Source organism: Oncorhynchus nerka, linkage group LG6, assembly GCF_034236695.1.
Source record: "Oncorhynchus nerka isolate Pitt River linkage group LG6, Oner_Uvic_2.0, whole genome shotgun sequence".
NCBI classification, from domain to species: Eukaryota; Metazoa; Chordata; class Actinopteri; order Salmoniformes; family Salmonidae; genus Oncorhynchus; species Oncorhynchus nerka.
Window position 1 is genome coordinate 60,064,356 of NC_088401.1, and position 18,758 is coordinate 60,083,113.

The following is an 18,758-nucleotide window of genomic DNA, read 5'->3' on the forward strand; positions in this document are numbered from 1 at the left end:
ACGGACTCGGCAGAGGTGAGGGTCGAGAGCCGTGCGTCCTCCGAAACACAACCCAACCAAGCCGCACTGCTTCTTGACACAATGCCCATCCAAACCGGAAGCTGGGCGCAGTGCACACTGACACAGTCGCCAGGTGTTTCCTCCGACACATTGGTGCAGCTGGCTTCCGCTAGTGCGCGATGAGACAAGGACATCCCTGCCGGCTAAATCCTCCCTAACCCGGACGATGCTGGGCCATTTGTGCACCTCCCCATGTGCCTCCCGGTCACAGCAGAGCCTGGACTCGAACCCAGAGTCTCTAGTGGCACACTGCGATGCAGTGCCGTAGACCACTGCGCCACTCTGGAGGCCCTATCTTTACTGATTATTAACATGCACCATTGTTACAGGAATTAAATTCCTACATGTTTTAATACCCAATTAAATTAAACACTCTGTCCACTTCTAAAAATTTGTAAGACTCTTATTTGCATAAAATGGACAGAGACCAGTCTCAAAATCAATCAGCAGCGTTTATTCTCGAGAGTACTGAACATGATACAGTTTACCACAGGTTATAAACTGAAAATGACGTCATTAGTTTTCGAACTGTCCCGTCTCTTCTTCACCCTGGTACAAAGGCAATATCACCATCCTTCCCACATCCTCCCACACCAATTTAATATAATTTATAACCGAGCCAAGGTCTTCCTGTGTAGATAAGCATTCTAGCCAGTCTGACGATAAGTTCATTAATTTCTACCAAGGAACAGACAGTCAATGTTCTAATTCTTTATTATATTTACACACATTATATTCAGTACTAGGATTAAAAGAAAATTCATACATCTATACAGTAACATAATAGTATTCTGATTAGTCAGTCCTGATTGAAATGTATACATAATTAGTCCTTATTGATAAAAAATCCCTTAACAACCATCTTCATCTTCATGTCATGTTTGTGATTCACTTTACTCATTCTTCAAAGGTTAGATTTTGTCTCAAGAGTTTTTAATATATTATGAACTATTGAAGTGTACATTTTCATGTGTACTGTATGACGACTTATACATTACCAAAATTGGTGACATAGAGAACCATTTCAATTGTTTTGCTATTAAGTTTGTCAAACAAATCACCATTAAATTGTGTTTATATGAGCAAAAAGCATAAAAGATGTCTTATAACGATGCATCCCCATATAATGGTATGGAACACAATCAGCCTGAGTGTGTTATGTAAAATGTGATATAATGTGGCTCATCACCTCTCGCTAGTCTAATCCAATATCATTCTAAAAAGGTTTATATCAAATCATTTGAGAACTTGGTCCGATGAGTCATATCGATTTAATTAGATGTTCCACTGTGATATCTCATGGGAATCCAAGTTTACTGTAATTATTTGTATTTGTTTTCCATGTTGTGATCTGTCAAACTGTATGTAATTCATGCAGACAGGTGAAGAGAAGACTTCAGTGGAGCCTCTGTAACGGTTGAAGTTCCTATAGAAATGAGTGTGTGGATGCGATGCTCAGTGTTTGCTACAGTTACATGACTTCAGGGCCAAAAGCAGGGATCTTGCCACGATTGCTCTGTTTACCAAACGGTTTTACTCATCAGATTGGATATGGGGGTAGAATGACTAATGTGCTGTGCAGATTATTTTAGGTGTTTTAAAGACTCCGCATTATTGTTCATCTGGAAATGTCAACGCATTAAAGACGATGGATGAAATTCTCTCAACATTGTGTACTTATGGAACGTCATTTCTACTTTAAAATGCCAGACTTGATTTATCCTGTTGCTGCAGGATTATTTTCCTGCTCATCGAATTAAGATAGCATATATTGAACAGTATGTATTGTTTAGGGACATACAGTTTGCAGGAGTAAATAGAAATCCACCCGACATTCCTACACAAACATCTTCTAATTTCTACAAAGCTCTAATTGTCATTTTTTTCCATAGCTGCAAGCTAAAGACATAGAATATCTGAGTAAAGTTTTCAATTAATTCATTACACATTTGGTCTTTTGGTTTCACTCCACAGCTTCTCTATGAAAGGGGGGCTGAACTTCCTGATGTAGCCTCGGTTTCAATTCTCCTCATTAGGAAATGCGCCTGGGTCTTGGAGGTGTGCTTTGATCTGAATGTCTCGTGTGTGTTTGAACGTGGAAAGCGTTTTTACTTTCACTCTGCCAAAACAGTACACAGTTGCAGTCATTCACCCTTCCAGATAACTTGAAACATTCTAACCAGGTCTTGTGTCTTGAAGTCGCCTAGGGTAGCTAGTGCTTGCCAACTTATTTTGCCAATTAGCTTCAGCCAGCTGGTGTGTGACTGTGGCAAAGTTGGTTTGACATTGGATAGCCTATCTCTGGGGCTAGTTAGGGACTGTCAATAAATGTTACAATGTAAATGGGACAATATTTTAATGTTGCAAAAAAAAAAAAAGTATATTGTAGTGAAGCCGAACAACAACTACACCATACCAGTCTTCCAACAGACTCTCATTCAGAGCAACACACAGAAGCATCCAGGGTCAATGCTCTGCTCAAGGGCACGTTGACAGATCTCCCACCAGGCCAAAAACCGTGAACCCGAACCCTCCAAGATCTCCCCCTGGCAGTTCCCCAATAGCTGTCCCTCAACCATCCGAGACCCCTCCCACTGTCCCCCCAGAAGAAAAATAAAAATAGAAAATAAAATAAATTCCATTCCCCACCCCAAGAACCCCACCATGCACCAACAACCAAGAAAGAGAATGAACTAAAGAGAAAAAAGAAAAAGACAAAAGAAAACAGCAAAAAAAGCACAACAAATATATAATAAAAACAAAGGACATCAAGGACAACTAAAATCATAACAGCAATGCCAACTGTATATGTTTGTGTGCATGTCTGGCACTATTACATGTATGTGTGTGTTCTTGTATGCGTTTATTTGAATGAGAGTGTGTATATGCATGTGTACAAACACCTGCACGGCATCAGCCTCAGGCAAACCGGCATTAGCTGTAAAAACATTGCCCCTCATTGACACTCAAATGTACTTTTTATTAAGTTTTATTTTGACTTTATTTTAGACTTTTATCTTTGACCATCATTCTATCTCCCGCACAGCACAGCAACTCAACTCCCACTTGTCTCCAATTCCACATCCCAACCCTCAGCCCATCCCTTCTATCTCTGCTGGCCACCCTCTTCGGATTTCTACGCAACATATCTTTCAACTATGCTGTGATGTTTAACGTACAATTTCAATCTATCGAATCGAACAGAATGCACAGATTGTGAGTTGAAGATAAATACTTTTACTAAGAGTATTAGTATATCAGTAATTGACTGACCCGGTCTCTCCAAGTCTCCTAACAGTACTAATTCCAGGGTCAATTCTAGATCAAAGGCTATGCATTTTCAGCCATTCCTGAACCTGAGACCAGAAACAGGCTACCCGAGGGCAATACAAAAATAAATGGGTCTATTGATTCTGTATCCTCACAACAAAATCTGCAGAGCTTCGATGATTTTATGCCCCAAATATTCAGCATTTTGTTGGTGGCAAGAATTCTATATAATTGTTTTAGCTGAAAAGCACAAAGTCTTGAATCTTGCGTTGTTTTATATATCAACTCATACACCCTGTACCATGGAATCGGTACATCAAAAATCTCTTCCCAACTATTTTGCAATCTGTATGGCACAGTTGTCAACATCCTGATCCTCAAATGAAACTGGTATACTTTCCTATTTATGCTATTTTTATTCCTCCACCAGTTTTGATCCTTTATATTGGGCAGACAGACCAGTTCCCTACTACCTCTGCAACCTGCATCCTCCATTTTTGGGGTGATGCTGTAATCAATTGGTTTGACTCTTGGATTGAGCAGACCTTCCCGTACAATTCTGATAACTCCATGAAGAACATAACTCTACCATTCCAATTTACAATATAATTTAAGAACAAAATACCCTTTTCAAACATCTTTCCCAAAGATACAGGTATTTTATCAACCAGCACATTTGAGCTCAGCCATAATATTTGTTTTATATTTTCAGGGGGATGAAATTGAAATTGTAGCTAGCTCTGCAATTGCTTGTTTGAAAAAGAGATATACTTTGAAAAAAAGTATCATTTTCAATTAATCGAAAATGAGTCTAAAGGCTAAAAGGCCATTTTTAAACAATGGATGAGCTTTTCTTAGTAATCTACTTGAGAACCATTTAGTGTGAGGCTTTTAGAGAGAGGTTTAGTGCTTTTATATTTAATAATGTCAACCCATCCAATTCATATTCATTATATAGATAGGCACGCTTTATTTTGTCTGGTTTAGCATCCCAGATAAAAGCGAGAGATTTTTTGCTCACATGATTTGAAATAGGAATCATCAGGAGTAAGCAGCGCCATACGTAAGTAAGTAAACTGAGATATGACTAAGGAGTTAATCAGGGCATTTTTTCCATAAATAGACAGGGATTTACCTCTCCATGGTTGCAGGATCTTGTCTATTTTTACAAGTTTTCTATTGAAATTTTTGGTGGAGAGCTTATTTTTATATTTTGGAATATAAATAACAAGTATGTCTACTTCACCATCAGCCCATTTTATAGGTAAACTGCAAGGTAATGTAAAAGTTGTATTTTTTTTAAACATCCAATATATAATATTGTACACTTATCATAATTAGGTTTTAGTCCAGAGAGTACAGAAAAGTTATCTAGATCTTCAATGAGACATTGCAGGGATCTAGCTTGCGAACTTAATATAAAACTTGAGTAATCGGCATACATGGACACCTTTGTTTGAAAGCCTCTCTGAAAACTCTCTGAAACGTAGCCGTTATTTACTATTTTACACCTGGGGTTGATATACATTATCTTTACCCATTTTATAAGAGAATCACCGAAAGTTAAAAAATCCAGGCATTTATAAATAAAATCCAGTCTTACTTTATCAAATGCCTTTTCAAAATCAGCTATAAATACCAGGCCTGGCTTCTTAGATGTTTCATGATGTTCTACACTGCTCAAAAAAATAAAGGGAACACCAAAATAACACATCCTAGATCTGAATGAATGAAATATTCTTATTAAATACTTTTTTCTTAACATAGTTGAATGTGCTGACAATAAAATCACACAAAAATTATCAATGGAAATCAAATTTATCAACCCAAGGAGGTCTGGATTTGGAGTCACACTCAAAATTAAAGTGGAAAACCACACTACAGGCTGATCCAACTTTGATGTAATGTCCTTAAAACAAGTCAAAATGAGGCTCAGTAGTGTGTGTGGCCTCCACGTGCCTGTATGACCTCCCTACAATGCCTAGGCATGCTCCTGATGAGGTGGCGGATGGTCTCCTGAGGGATCTCTTCCCAGACCTGGACTAAAGCATCTGCCAACTCCTGGACAGTCTGTGGTGCAACGTGGCGTTGGTGGATGGAGCGAGACAAGATGTCCCAGATGTGCTCAATTGGATTCAGGTCTGGGGAACGGGCGGGCCAGTCCATAGCATCAATGCCTTCCTCTTGCAGGAACTGCTGACACACTCCAGCCACATGAGGTTTAGCATTGTATTGCATTAGGAGGAACCCAGGGCCAACCGCAACAGCATATGTTCTCACAAGGGGTCTGAGGATCCCATCTCGGTACCTAATGGCAGTCAGGCTACCTCTGGCGAGCACATGAAGGGCTGTGCGGCCCCCCAAAGAAATGCCACCCCACACCATGACTGACCCACCGCCAAACCGGTCATGCTGGAGGATGTTGCAGGCAGCAGAACGTTCTCCACGGCGTCTCCAGACTCTGTCACGTCTGTCATTGAAATGTGGAGCTAATGTGGAGCTATTGACCTTTGAAAATATTGTCCCATCTACATTGTGTAATTTACTGATGGTCCCTAACTAACCCCATAGGAATATCGAATGTCAAACCAAATAGACCATGGGCATTACGATTAGGTCATGTGCACCGAATTTATGATTTCTTGGGTGCTCCCAGCTGTGGGCAGGATTAAAATAAACCCAACCCAAGTAAGACTGTTACGGTACCATTCATTCCGTGTCATACATTTTTATTCTAATTATCTCACAAATCTCAGTTTTGGAGGAGACTGACTTTATGACCAAAATAATTCTACAGTATTTACACTTTGTAGTCAATTTTGACACTAGAATAAATGTTTCTGACTAATATGGATGCCACATAGTCTGCTTTCTATCATAGAAGTTGTTTATTACCTTCAGTTGCTCTTTAATCGGTGTCACGACTCCCCCCGAAGGTGGCTCCACTTTCGGTTCGGGCGGCGCTCGGCGCTCGTCGTCACCGGTCTACTAGCTGCTACATATCCCTTTTCCCTTTTCTGTTGGTTTTGTCTTATTGGTTACACCTGTTTCTTGTTTAGGTTTTTAGTTGGGCTATTTAAGCCAGTAAGGCCTGCCTGCTCTTTGTGCGGGCTTATTTTTTCCTCTGTGTATGTTTGTGGTAGTGCGTTTCCCTTCGTTTTTCCTCCGGACTGGTTGGGTCCTGGTTTTGGATCGGTCTTGTATGTGCGCCCGGTATTGGCGTGACCATTTTTCGCTGTGCCAGAATATAACATTGTTCTGTACCTTCTGCTTCCTGCGCCTGACTCCGCACCCACTACGCCTAAGTGTGTTACAATCGGGAGATCATGAATGACTATCCAGAGATTTCTTTCTTATTTATGACTATATTGTAGTTCTGTACTGGGCTGATCGGTTGACAGTAAATGTGTCCCAAAAGTCTCTGTAGGCATTGCCATGTGTTTTTAAATTCGGAAGAATGAGAAATTAATATTAAACAGTTTAATGAATAGGGAACCAATGTAAGAGCCAACAGCTCAATCTCATAGTTCAACATATTCAATGTCATGTGATATGTTTAAATTGCTACATGTATTTGATTCAATTATATAATATATGTTTCGCTGGAATGTGAGCTTCAGCCAAGATAACAAATAATAAAATATTAAAAGTCATAGCTGAATTTATCAGGAAGTGAGAGCGAATCTACCGGAAACCAATTGACAGTCTTTGGCACTGGTTCTTGTATGATAACAAATGATAATAAAAATAATAAAAACAAGCAACCAAATTAATTGATTACATTATACTTGCTTTTCAATGCCAAGGTTATCAAATGAAAATGTGATTAACAATTTCACAAGCCCAATACAATGTGGTTCCACTGATATTCCTAAACTGAATTTGCTGATGATAGTTGCACCATTTCTCAAATGAGAAGTTTGGGAAGATATGTCAATGAAAATATGCATACTTCAAGCAACTTATGAGTCGTCTTTTCATAAAGCATGACGAGTTATGTGAGGCCAGACCCATTCATAGAAGTGGGTGGTGCTATGTTCGTCTAAGAAGTGACTGTCAGTCTTTTGAGAATTGTCTGCTGTTTTAAGTCACTTCCTTGATCTTGGGCAACAAATCAATATCTATAAACTTGGGCTGTACACATTTGTAGTTTTTAAATCAAGTTAAATCGCAGGATATGCATTAATTGATCACGATTAATCGCAAATTCAGATTTTGCTCAAATTGAACTGTAATGTAATGTTAAATGGAAGGCCGCATAAAGCATATCTCCATGAGAGGGTCATGAACGGTACCTAGTAATGCCTTATACTGCTAGAAAGATCAGATGTTCAGCATTGTTTTGTACTTATTATTATTATCTATCATAATGCACTAGTATGCACTGCTATAGTAAATAATATGAAAAATAGTACATTGTAGAACTCATTTAACAATTTCACATGCTATGAACAACCTATTCATGAAAAATGGGGGAATAGGGCTTAGCCAGAACTGTTGTGAAACGATTTTGCCTAACAAAAGTTGATTTCTAAGCGAATTACCTTGATATGCCTTGATAAACCAATTAAATTATCATGAAAGTCCCCTAAATAGGAAATTAACATTTAAGAGGAATTATTTTTTTAATGTATACAAAAAGAATTACAAGAATATTGACATCTTGATTTTGTCCAAATGTAACGGTTAGCAAAATCTGGTAAATTGATAGAGCACACTTTCTTTAACCTCAATGTCAACTTGTTTTGACGTCACATTTTTGTTTTTAGCTTATGATTATGATTAGATTATGTATTTTGAGTGCTTGCAGACAATTTGATTAATCACAATAAAATAAAAGTGCACAAAAATGTCAAAAGGTGAACTTGAGTTAACTGATTAACTCTGACAGTCCTACTCTAAACACAAACATATGGAAGCATTCCTTGTATTTGGTAATTCTGTAAAGGCATTTAAACAATTAACATGTTTTGGAAAAGTTTGCATACGTTTGTATACTAAACAAAAAAAATTATATAAATAAGTGTTGGTCCTATGTTTCATGAACTGAAATAAAAGATCCCAGAAATGTTCCATATGCACAAAAAGCGTATTTCTCTCAAATTGTGTGCACAAATTTGTTTACATCCCTGTTAGTGAGAATTTCTCCTTTGCGAGGTGTGGCACATCAAGAAGCTGATTAAACAGCATGATCATTACACATTTTCACCTTGTGCTGGGGACAATAAAAGGCCACTCTAAAATGTACAGTTTTGTCAAACAACACAATGCCAGAGATGTCTCAAGTTGAGAGAGCGTGAAATTGGATGTTCATTTCTCTACCATAAGCCGCCTCCAACGTCATTTTAGAGAGAACTTGGCAGTACATCCAACCAGCCTCACAACCGCAGACCACGTGTAACCACACCAAGCCCAGGACCTCCACATCCGGCTTCTTCAGCTGCAGGACTGTCTGAGACCAGCTGATGAGTATTTATTTCTGTAATATACCCCTTTTGTGGAGAAAAACCTCATTCTGATTGGCTGGGCCTGGCTCCCCAATGGGCGGGCCTGACTCCCAAGTGGGTGGGCCTATACCCTCCCATGGTTGCGCCCCTGCCCAGTCAAGTAAAATCCATAGATTAGGGCCTATTGAATTTATTTCATTTGACTGATTTCTTTATATGAATTGTAACTCAGTAAAATTGTTGAAATTATTGCATTTACAGTGGGGAGAACAAGTATTTGATACACTGACGATTTTGCAGGTTTTCCTACTTACAAAGCATGTAGAGGTCTGTCATTTATATCATAGGTACACTTCAACTGTGAGAGACGGAATCCAGAAAATCACATTGTATGATTTTTAAGTAATTAATTTGCATTTTATTTTATGACATAAGTATTTGATACATCAGAAAAGCATAACTTAATATTTGGTACAGAAACATTTGTTTGCAATTCCAGAGATCATACATTTCCTGTAGTTCTTGACCAGGTTTGCACACACCGCAGCAGGGATTTTGGCCCACTCCTCCATACAGACCTTCTCCAGATCCTTCAGGTTTCGGGGCTGTCGCTGGGCAATACGGACTTTCAGCTCCCTCCAAAGATTTTCTATTGGGTTCAGGTCTGGAGACTGGCTAGGCCACTCTAGGACCTTGAGATGCTTCTTACGGAGCCACTCCTTAGTTGCTCTGGCTGTGTGTTTCGGGTCGTTGTCATGCTGGAAAACCCAGCCATGACCCATCTACAATGCTCTTACTGAGGGAAGGAGGTTGTTGGCCAAGATCTTGCGATACATGGCCCCATCCATCCTCCCCTCAATACGGTGCAGTTGTCCTGTCCCCTTTGCAGAAAAGCATCCCCAAAGAATGATGTTTCCACCTCCATGCTTCACGGTTGGGATGGTGTTCTTGGGGTTGTACACATCCTTCTTCTTCCTCCTTACACGGCGAGTGGAGTTTAGACCAAAAAGCTCTATTTTTTGTCTCATCAGACCACATGACCTTCTCCCATTCCTCCTCTGGATCATCCAGATGGTCATTGGCAAACTTCAGATGGGCCTGGACATGCACTGGCTTAAGCAGGGGGACCTTGCATGCGCTGCAGGATTTTAATCCAAGACGGCGTAGTTTGTTACTAATGGTTTTCTTTGAGACTGTGGTCCCAGCTCTCTTCAGGTCATTGACCAGGTCCTGCCGTGTAGTTCTGGGCTGATCCCTTACCTTCCTCATGATCATTGATGCCCCACAAGGTGGGATCTTGCATGGAGCCCTAGACCGAGGGTGATTGACCGTCATCTTGAACTTCTTCCATTTTCTAATAATTGCACCAACAGTTGTTGCCTTCTCACCAAGCTGCTTGCCTATTGTCCCATAGCCCATCCCAGCCTTGTGCAGGTCTACAATTTTATCCCTGATGTCCTTATACAGCTCTCTGGTCTTGGCCATTGTGGAGAGGTTGTAGTCTGTTTGATTGAGTGTGTGGACAGGTGTATTTTATACAGCTAACGAGTTCAAACAGGTGCAGTTAATACAGGTAATAAGTGGAGAACAGGAGGGATTCGTAAAAAAAAACTAACAGGTCTGTGAGAGCTGGAATTCTTACTGGTTGGTATGTGATCAAATACTTATGTCATGCAATAAAATGCTAATTAATTACTTAAAAATCATACAATGTGATTTTCTGGATTTTTGTTTTAGATTCCGTCTCTCACAGTTGAAGTGTACCTATGATAACAATTACAGACCTCTACATGCTTTGTAAGTAGGAAAACCTGCAAAACCGGCAGTGTATCAAATACTTGTTCTCCCCACTGTATATTTTTGTTCAGTATGTATGAGAAACTTAAAATGTATTGATGTACACAGAAACCTATATTTTTTTTATTTATTTCAATATATGTAATACGGGCCTTATTAAGTACTATGAAAATATATTTTTCAATTAGCTTGCTTTAAGAAAAGGCTTGTGTTTACATGGATATGATTACCGATGCACACTGTCACTCAGTGGCTGCCTCCCCATCTGGCTCTCCCCTTTGGTAAGAGACGATGATAAGTGGAAGTTGAGCCCTAGCATATGTGACCGTCTCCAAGCTTCATCGGGACAGGTTCTCATCGTCATTCTCCCATGCTGCCACCCTCAGTGACTCCTGATGGCTAGATGCGATTCTTTAGAAATACATGTCCCTCCCATCAAGCAAATCACCACTCTTTTCCTTGGTTGTTTGCTCATTTGATGTCCTCCATATGGGTGTAAATGGAACAAAAATATCCATGAATGATTTACCAAAGTTTGGATAATGATAAAATGGCCGAAGACTGTAACTTTATGGGGACATTTTCACCTATTTCTTGATGTAGCAGCAAACGGAGGGGGAAGTGATATTTTTATCACGCATTACTAACTCATTCTGTAGTATCTTTGACTATGAAATCACAAAGAACATCCTGACTTTATAACAGTATCCTCGAAGCCATGTAATGTCTGGTTCAGTGGCTGCCTTACTGAGGCGGAAGACTCTCCACACTCATGGTTGGCTTCACCGGCGCCGCATTTCGCAGTATGCACACATTGTCTATCCATCTATCACATTCCTGGAAGCACTGCTTTTTTTCCCCCAAATGTGTGAAGCCTTATTGAGCGGTGTGATTTCATTTGTGAAGTAGAGCATTTACATGTCACACTCTGTGGTAACTGATGACACCTATAGTCTCACAGGGGAATCCCATCTCCCAGAACTATTGGAGTGAAAGAGGTTTACCATAAGTGCCTGAAATTTCACTGGACAACTGGGCTTGATTAAATGAGCAGATTAAACAATTGCTTGTTTTGTTCATACATCAGTGGCTCTACAGGAATCGGCGTACACACCACAATTGAGAAGGATTCTGTTGTAGACTGAAGATGTCTTAAGTGCTGCAGGCTTTTCACCACTCTGTAAGCTTGGCCAGACTAATATTTGCTGGCTTACTTAGTTCAGCATGCTTGGGCCAGAGCAGGGGCTGAACAGATGTCATAACTGGTGATATCAAAGGTCTCAACTGAAAGAGACCTCAAAATAGCACAAATGGATTCTTATCAAAGACGATGTAAACACTTCCCCTCGGTCATGCTGTGGCATTTTCTCATTTAAATATGACCTTTTACGTTCAGGATGACCTTCCTTGGCAGGTGTCCTTCCATAGGAATTGATGATATTTTTACTTTACATATGTAACTCACGATAATATCACATAGTTACACCTACATCTTTTCATTGACAAGCTAGCTAGAACAAAACAACTGTGTAAAAATATGTCATGTCTTGTCTTCGAAGGTAAAAATGGATAGGTATTTCCTGCTATCACAGATTTAACTGTTATAAACACGATACAAGGCATAAAAAATAAAGCCCATGGCTTATGATTAAACTGTAGGGTTGAGGGGAAATAATATCATACAACATTTCAATTTACTGTTATTATGACATAATGTCACAAGATTAAATGGATTTGTAAGATTATGAATCCTTCACTGTGTTTTTGTTTGCTGAAGGTCAACTGCCCTCAGAATCTGTCTTTTTCTCTGTAAAAAAATGTGAGGAGAAAATAGCCTCTAAACAGTTTCCTTGACAACCACAAAGAGAAGGGATTTTCTTTTAACAGCCAAGCTTCCCTTGACAGTACATGGGCTAATAATATGACCAATGAAGAAGAGCTTGTCTGTACAAAGAGCATCCCTGCCACTAAATCACCATGTCGACACCAAAAACCAAAACTCATATTCATCCACTGCCCTCGGAAAAGGTTTGACACCAATCAGCAGTGGTGTAAAGTACTTAAGTACAAATACTTTATAGTACTACTTAAGTCGTTTCTGTACTTTACTTTTTATATTTTTGCCAACTTTTTCTTTTACTTCACTACATTCAGGAGAAAATAATGTACTTTTTACTCCATACATTTTCCCTGACACCCAAAAGAACTCGTTACATTTTGACAGGACATTGTGCAATTCACACAGTTATCAAGAGAACATCCCTGGTCATATCTACTGCCTCTGATCTGGCGGAATCACTAAACACAAATGCTTCGTTTGTAAATTATGTCTGAGTGTTGGAGTGTGCCCCTGGCTATCCGTCAACCCAAAAAAACATGTGCCGTCTGGGTTGCTTAATATAAGGAATTTGAAATGGTTTATACTTTTGATACTTAAACCAAATACTTTGACTTTTACTCAAGTAATATTTTACTGGGTGACTTTCACTTTTACTTGAGTCATTTTCTATTAAGGTATCTTAACTTTTACTCAAGTATGACAAATGAGTACTTTTTCCACCACTGCCAATCAGGCACACGAGGACTTGCCCATTCCTGTCCTGAATCATACTTGGATGTTACACTGCGGATGCTAGATGATGCAGAATTACAAAACAAAGCGTGTCAAGTGTAGTTCTGTGTCACTGACCAGTGACTGAGGTGTGCTACACCAAAGCAGTTGGTTGTCATCATGTCATAACAAATCCTAAAAGATAGATATAGTTGTCACTGTAAAGGTTAATAAACTTCCTGAGCTCTGTATGGAATGCTGTATACTCTATACGCCCCTCCATGTCTGAAATAGTTGTAAGACAAGACTTAAATGGGGCAGTCACATTTCATGTGTAAAATGGTGTAATTATAATTCACATTTGGTCACTTATTGTTAAAAGTTAGATGTATTGCTGTTTTTTGATAACTGTGGTAAACATTTTATTTTAAACAACACAATAATGCAGTTTTACAGGTCTAAGCGACTGCTAATGGATGATGTCGAAGGACCATTTTAAATGGAACTTTCCCTTTAAAAAGGGAGGAGTAAATATGGCCCCGATCTTCATCAGATTTGAAAGACCAAGGTCATAAGAGCCTATGATCGCTGACATGCCTTTGGACTTGGCATCTTGCATGGATGGCATTATCTGTTCAGATGGGCCTATCTCTGGAGCCTAGACAGTCCAGATGGCCCATGCTCAGCTGTCTGAGAAGAGCCAAACAGGATCTTAGCAGAGTGGCCGTTTCCCTGACAATGCTAGGCATCCATAATGCACCATATAAAATGAATATTCTAGTGAGTATGATCCTCTGGATTTATCTCAAGTTCTTTGATCTAAACCATAATCAGTAGGCCTACATATATAGATGCATATGTATTTGTCGATTGTTCATTGATTCATTGAAGTTCCTCAGACAAAATATCCAAAGATATCCTTTTCTTTTGGGGTTTTAATAATCCTTAGAACAGGAAACCAAAGCTCATGTAAATTCTAGTCATGTCACTGACAATCCTGGCAGTTGCCATGCCAACACTACAGTCTGCAACTTCAAGTTGGAAGAGCTCCAGTCACTCAGAGGAACCTACAGTCACTCTCTGGAAGGAAGGAATTAAGGAGGCTGAGGTCAAACCCACCAATCAGAGCTACATGGTCACCAATCATACACTGTTATAAAACAAAGGTGCCGTCTAGAACAAAAAGGGTACTTCGGCTGTCTCCATAGGAGAACCCTTTGAAGAACCCATTTTGGTTCCAGGTAGAACTTTTTGGGGTTCCATGTAGAGCCCTTTCCACAGGGGGTTCTGCATGGAATACTACAGTTCTACCTGGAACCAAAAAAGGTTCCCCTATGGAGACAGCTAGAGAACCCGTTTGGAACCCTTTTTTCTAAGAGTGTAGCTTCAGGGTCACCAATCAGTGATACATGGTCACCATTCATATTGCCAGTGGATGATAAGTGAGAACGTGTAGGCGTAGATATAGAATATCTCTTGAATTGAGATTAGAATTACAATTAACCGTCCATTATTAAGAGCTGAAATTCCCTATGGGTCAGTCTTGTGTAAAACAACAAGAGCAATTTACAAAAGCCTCTTCAATGCATTTTTCAATGGTACAATGGCAGCAGATGTTTAGAACCACAGACCATCACAGTCTGTGGCTCCTCTTATTGAGAGACAAAAAGCAGACAATGTGAACACTCAGAGCCAGACCCAATCCACAGCTGTGTTGACGTCTGTGAGAAGAATCTGTAAGCATTATTATTCTTTCAATGAATGTGACTATGCAGAGACATCTTGTATTAACACAGTGTACAGATCACAGAGAGTTGGTCATGAGGGTCATGGATACCACTGTACTTTTTTTATGGTTGGGGAGCAGCAAGCTAGAGAAGTAGAGAAGGACAAGACACATTTTTCTAACCAGCGAACGGTCGAGATTGGTGCTTTCCTTATTTCACCTTGCTGTCAAAACATTCCAGAAATTGGAGGAGAGAGATTACTTCATGGTCTGCTTGGCAGAAGTCAAATAGAAGCTGGGTGTGAGGCACTTTCAGTAAGCTGAAGAGGAAATTAACATCTAGATGTCCTTCTTCTAGCCTGAGTTTGAAGTTTCTACCAACCACAGGCTAAATCCCATGTGTGAACAGAATACCACAGTCGACCCGTAGATAAAACACACTTTCATCTGATGAAATACATCGCATTCCAGTTGTCTTCTACACTCTTAAAAAAAAATAATAATAAAGAGTTCCAAAAGGGTTCTGCAGCTGTCCCCATCGAAGAACCCTGGAACCAAAAGGGTTCTACGTGAAACCAAAAAGGGTTCCTCAAAAGGGTCAGCCGAAGAACCCTTTAGGTTCTAGATAGCACCTTATTTTACGAGAGTATCATTCTTCTACTCTCCCCCCTTCTATCACATTCTTTCTTCTGCAGTTTCTCTACAGTTTATAAAACAGCTTCTGGATTGGACATGGCTGATAGATAGCTCAAAATTAGAACAGAAGGGGGTGCTGTAATCTTGACAAAGATCTGTCTCTGGATAGTAGTATCCGTTATCCACTGTCAGACCTGACCATCAGTATTCATTGCAGGTTTAATTCAAATGTAATTACAGAGCACTGTCACAGCTCCCAACAGGCATGCCAATGGATAATTACTGTATAATTACTGTGGACAGCTTTCCATTTGCCTCCACACTACACATACATCAAATTATGTTAGATGTTAAAAAAAGCTGCAATTTTGGAGCAAGCAAACTATGACATAATTGTGTACCATTTCAGGCCCTTTCATTGCTTTCCCATCTTTTTAACATGCCAATCAATTCGGCACAAATTAAACTTAACGCCTCGGTTCTCCCATTCAAAGGCAAAGACTTTATATCCAAGAAAATGTCATGTTTTCTATCCAAGATCATTATGGCTTTGATTATCCTTCCAAATGGGGCAACTATTTTGTGTACTAAAAATAGAATCATCATTGTGAAACTGAAGTATGCATCATAAATTCTTCATGCAATGCTGAAGATGCAGTGAAAAGTAGAATATTATCTCCCTCCTTTCTTGCTGTATTCTTACTGGCTATAATTAGAAAAACCTACAACTGAATATCAACATCTGCTTGTGGTACAACTGATATGATATGAGATGATGACTGAATCAGCTCCTGGTGTGAAACTTGGTGCTACAGTGGGATCTAAAGCTTAGGCTCCATAAAAAAAACTTCTAATCAAATGTTATTGGTCACATACACATGGTTAGCAGATGTTAACGTGAGTGTAGCAAAATGCTTGTGCTTCTAGTTCCGACTATGCAGTAAAATCTAACAAGTAATAACAACAAATACCTTATACACACAAATACAGATACATGTAAAGGGATGAATAAGAATATGTACATATAAATATATGGATGAGTAATGGCTTGCAGCATAGGCAATATGCAGTAGATGGTGTAGAATACAGTATATACACATGAGATGAGTAATGTAGGATATTTAAACATTATTAAAGTGCCGTTATTTAAAGTGACTAGTGACACCTTTATTAAGTCTGTTTATTTAAGTGGCCAGAGAATTGAGTCTGTATGTTGGCAGCAGCCTCTCTGTTAGTGATGGCTGTTTAACAGTCTGATGGTCTTGAGATAGAAGCTGATTTTCAGTCTCTCGGTCCCAGCTTTGATGCACCTCTACTGACCTCGCCTTCTGGATGATAGCAGGGTGAACAGGCAGTGGCTCGGGTGGTTGTTGTCCTGGATTATCTTTTTGGCCTTCCTGTGACATTGGGTTCTGTATGTGTCCTGAAGGGCAGGTAGTTTTCCCATGGTGATGCGCTGGGCAGTTAATAGACCAATAATAGAGTTCCAAACCTCTCTACCAATAACAGCTCATTTTCAGTTTCCCCCTCCTTACTCCCAGACTGGCCTAGCTAAATTCTTGCTTGAGGAATTGCTATTTGCTAAGAAATGATTTGTTTATTTTTACCATTTTAATTGAAAACAATCACAGTGAGGTACTCAATTGTTATCCAGAAATAATTTGATATCGAGATTTTAAAAAACTTCTGCGTTGGACCTTTAACTAAATCACTCAATATGTCAATTGTAGCTGTAAAAAAAGCATGAGAATAGATTTAGAAATGTACAGTCATAGAATACTGTGGTACATCAAGAATGAGTTGAGTGTCTACAATGAGGACTCAAGAGTGAAAGTATATAGCTTTAAACTGTTATTAATTATTTAAATTGAATAAATCAGCCCACATTTTCTCCCAGTCCTATTTGGTCGGTGGTGCTGCATTAAAGATCATCAGAACCTGTTTGAATCCCAAATTTATGAAATCAGATAAAGTGCCTGAGTGTCTTGCCTGAGTCATTGGGTAGTTGGTCAACAAATTAAAATGAGTAACGTCATAGCATAGGGAATCAATAAATGTCGATTAATTCACGTGACACGTAGTCTGAATCCTCGTTTTATCTGCTTGCCGAATTAATCAGAATCTTAATGAGTGTGCTGGCACTGAAAAACCTGCATCCATCAGCAACCTATTGAGCTAATTGATTATTACAATTAACGAGTTGGAAACAAACTGATTATGAAAAAGCTTAGCGTTTTCATATTAGTAGAATACCTAGAAAAACAGTACAATTGCCCTTGATGTGTCACACTTGGCAAGGAAGGAGAATTGTAATAGCGACGTCAACGTGCGAAAGAGGCACACACACACAGAAGTCAGAGATGAAAGCGGTGGCAAGATATTTCATTTGGTTTCTTATCTGAACATCATTCTGGGGACCTACTCAGTATGAGCAGGCTGCTGTCTTATGTTGCCATGGCAATGATTTTTCCACCCTCTACCCCTATTCTTGTCATCTGTGCATGTGGAAAATAATGGAATAGCCTAGAAACAGCACCATTCATAGTATAGGCTGCTACACAATATATTACGTTATTGGAACATCTGTCATCACCCTGCAACTCAATAATAAATGTTTTCTCTCAAGGTTCACTGTAATGGTTACCATAAGAAACAACAACAAATACCCCAAAACACATTTTCAGACTCCTCACTATTTCTGGGTTGCATTTTGATTACTAACGTTCTTCTAAGGCTCTGATTAGGTGTCAAACTCATCCCAAAGGAGAATTGGAACTGTCAGATGTGTGGGCCCTACACAAGAAAGGTACACTGTCAGTATTCACAAGATGTGTCAGTCGCCTATCTGGCTTTATGACCATACTTGAAATATTCCTGCTGCAATTTAGTCAGAGAGCTTTATCCAGGTCAGTGGAGACAACGAGGTTGGGAACTGCTACAAGGTATTCTTCCTCTTCAGCCAGGATGAAGCTATCTTCCTGGAATGGTGGCACCTCTTATCCTGGTTCTAGCCCAGTTGGTTAATGAGTGGAACAGTATTTGTAGTTCATTTGTAGATGGCTCATCTGTTATAGTCAACAGATTTAAATGATTCCTAAATTATTAGTTTGTATGATATTCCTGTAATATCACACTCTACTCACTCAATCTGAATCCATTCTTTGTAATTTCCCCCTAATAAAAGAAAAAATCGGGGTTTTGTTATTTTGAAAATAAACACGTGGAACCAACAGAGGACAAGGCGACAAACTACATTTCCCAGGATGCATTG